The sequence below is a fragment of the Mastomys coucha genome, unplaced genomic scaffold (genome assembly GCF_008632895.1).
Source record: "Mastomys coucha isolate ucsf_1 unplaced genomic scaffold, UCSF_Mcou_1 pScaffold22, whole genome shotgun sequence".
Classification (NCBI taxonomy): Eukaryota; Metazoa; Chordata; class Mammalia; order Rodentia; family Muridae; genus Mastomys; species Mastomys coucha.
Window position 1 is genome coordinate 131,279,784 of NW_022196905.1, and position 2,771 is coordinate 131,282,554.

Sequence of the window (2,771 nt, forward strand, 5' to 3'; positions counted from 1 at the left end):
GCCCACCTGGCCAGAATCCCTTGTCCCGCGGAACAGGGACCCCGCGAGAAATCCCGGTCCGTGGCACACCTCTCCATCCCCATCTCAAAAACCGAGGCAGAGAAGAAGCCGAGAAGGATGTCAGAAGTCAACCTCTGACCTCCATGTGTGTTGTCACAGGTGACCACATCTGCACCCACAGGTGAGCCCATCACACACACACACATAGCCCAGTGATCAAACATTCCACACTAGAAGGCACCCTGGGAGAAGAGGGCTGAAGCCCTGAGCTCTCCAACCTTCTCCAAAACATAGGGATGCTTTTAGGGCAACCAAGCGTGGAGCTTCCCTATGCAAACACTCTGAAGAGGCAGCGGCAACGAGGGAGGCCTCTGCAGTGGTGTGTACCAGCAAGACTCGGGCACCTGAGGTCAGCCGGGACACGCTGTAACTTTGTGCAGTGCAGTGAGACCTTCTGCCATCCATTTCACACCGGGAGCTGGAGATGGTGACAGCTATAGCCACACTGCTCACTCTGGAATAGTCTAGTGCATGCTAAAACTGTGGTAAGGGACATGGGTGAGCTTCGCCCAGTTGTCATGGGTGCAATGGTTTGAGCCTCATGTCCCTTCTTTTCTCTCCTCTTCCTCCTCCACGTCTCTCCCTCTCCCTCTCCCTTTCCCTCTCCTCTCTCTCTCTCTCTCTCTCTCTCTCTCTCTCTTTCCCTCCCTCTCTCTCTCTCTCTCTCTCTCTCTGCTGTCCTTAATTTGCTAAATACCTAAGGATGTCCTTGAAATCCCAATCTTCCTGCCTCCACCTCCCAAGTACTGGGGTTACTAGTTTGTACCACTTCCCCTGGTTTATTAGGGTGCTGGGGCTTGAACCCACTGCTTTGGGTACGCTAGGCACAACTGAGCCACAGCCCAGCCCTGTATTCCTTTTCTGAAAGTTTCTTTATATCTGTCATAATTGTGATGCTGAATAAGGTGGGACTTATTCTCTTATTCTCTTATTCTTATTCTCTTATTCTCTTATTCTTTCCTCTGCATACCCTTGTAGCAACAAGATGGATTCCATCAACAACAAGATGGATTCCTCATGTTCTCGTGTCAGCTGATAGTATCACTCCCACCTTTGTCTGCTGCCTTCTTCAGGCCAGAGGCCCCTTCCCTCTGTATGTGCTTCTGACACCCAGTATGGTTCACTGAATAGTGTAGGCCCCACCCTTCCCACAGATCTTAGTGAGAGTTACTATAGCTGTGGTGAAACACCATAACCAAAAATCAAGTTATGGTGGAAAGACATTTTATTTGGCTTATGCATCCACGTGGCTGTTCATCATCAAAGGAAGTCAGGACAGGAACCCAAGCAGGGCAGGAACCTGGAGGCAGGAGCTGAGGCAGAGGCCATGGAGGGGTGCTGCTTACTGACTTGCTCCTCATGCCTTGCTCAGCCTGCCTTCTTATAGAACCCAGGACCACCAGCCCAGGATGGCACCATCCACCCTGTGCTGGACCCTCTCCCCATTGATCACTAAGAAAATGCCTTTACAGCTGGACCTCATGGATGCATTTTCTCAGGGCAGGTTTCCTCCTTTCAGATGTCTTTAGCTTGTGTCAAGTTGACATAAAACTGCCCAGCACACCATGAGGTGTGAACAGGTCCTGACCCTGGGTAACTGCGGATATGATCTTAGGAGGCAATAATTTTTTTGCAGGTATAATTAAGGCACCTCAAGATCGGGTTTGGGTGGGTCTGAAATCCAAATAGTGGTGTTCTTCCAAGAGAGCTCAATTCCCATCTCATTAAATCCCCTGTAAACATTTTATTTGATCTGCCTTATCCGGGGCACCTGCCCAGGCAGAGCTGGAGTAGAACACTTGACCTGCACAGGATGCAGATCAGGCAGAGATTGGAGCAATGTAGGTGTGAGCCAAAGACTGTTAGACACCCCCAGAAGCTGCAAGAAGCAAGGAAGGGTGTCCCCAACAAGCTTTTGAGGGAATGGACTCCCAGAATGTTCATATTTAAATTTCTTCCCTCCACATCCTAACAGAATGAATGTCTGCTTTTAAACCACCAGCCTGGGTCATCATTTGTTAGAGCGGTCACAAGAATATGACACAGAGATTTCCTGCTATAACACATGGTGAAAACTATGGGCTCTGGACCTAAAAAACTCAGGTTCAAATCCTGACTCCTTCTCGTGAAAGAAATTGTCAATGGCCTCTGGGTCTTGGTATTGCCACAGATGAAAACAGAAAGTGCCAGAAACCTTTTTCTGAGGGTCAATGTGAAGGTTAAATGAAGCTGGACATGGCGGTGCAGGCTTGGAATTTCAGCTGCCTGGGAGTCTAAGACATGAGAATCACAAGTTCAAGGCCTGCCTGAGGTACAGAGTGAGTTCAAAGCAGCCTAGACAACTTATCCTGTTTCAGAATAAAAAGTAAAAAGAGGCCTGGGGATGGGGCTCAGTGACAGGGTGCTTGCCTACCCAAGAGGTTCAAGTACCATCAAAGAGAAAAGAAGAGAGGGGCAGCAAAATGGATCCAAGGGTGCTTGCCACCAAACCTGACAACCTACCTGAGTCCAATCCCAGGGTCCACATAACAAAACTGACCTCCACAAGCCCAGTGCCCACAACCACATGAATAAATGTAATAACCAAATTAAAAGGGGAAAGGAGGCCGGGTGATGGTGGTGCATGCCTTTAATCCCAGTACCTGGGAGGCAGAGGCAGGTGGATTTCTGAGTTCGAGGCCAGCCTGTTCTACAGAGTGAGTTCCAGGACA